The sequence below is a fragment of the Plasmopara halstedii genome (assembly GCF_900000015.1).
Source record: "Plasmopara halstedii genome assembly, contig: Scaffold_614, whole genome shotgun sequence".
Classification (NCBI taxonomy): domain Eukaryota; phylum Oomycota; class Peronosporomycetes; order Peronosporales; family Peronosporaceae; genus Plasmopara; species Plasmopara halstedii.
The window spans coordinates 2,508,445-2,508,964 of NW_020187532.1; positions in this window are offsets into that span (position 1 = coordinate 2,508,445).

The window sequence follows — 520 nt, forward strand, 5'->3', positions numbered from 1 at the left end:
ACCTCAAATAACATTTTTCGAGCGCAAATTATGTGTGGGTATGGTGTTAGCCTGCCCAATGTGAAACGAGAAATTATCATTCCTTTAGCAAATGGATCTAAAATAAAGACGTCAAAGCATATTATTTGGTCGGTAATGAAGTTTGAGGTGAAGACAAGTTTATCCTACTCAACCTCGATAAATTCAATATTATTCTAGATATGGCATGGTTGAAGCGTTGCCAGCCTAGCATTAACTGGGTGGAATTTAGGATTGTCGTCAACAAGTCGTGCAGTGCTAATTCAAGCTACATGACGACGAACAAAATGGTATGGGCACATGTATTTGCAGAATAAGTCACACACGTTCAAAGTGATAATGAGGTGTGCGATGCCCCCCCAAATTCACAGGACAAGCCCAAGAAGACGAAAGTAAGGACACCAACTGGAAGGCGCCAGAAAAAGACTGCCTCTTTTGCCATCATCATGGAAGTCATGGTCGATGATAGTTTGACGAATAGTAGGATCAGAGGCAAAAGCCC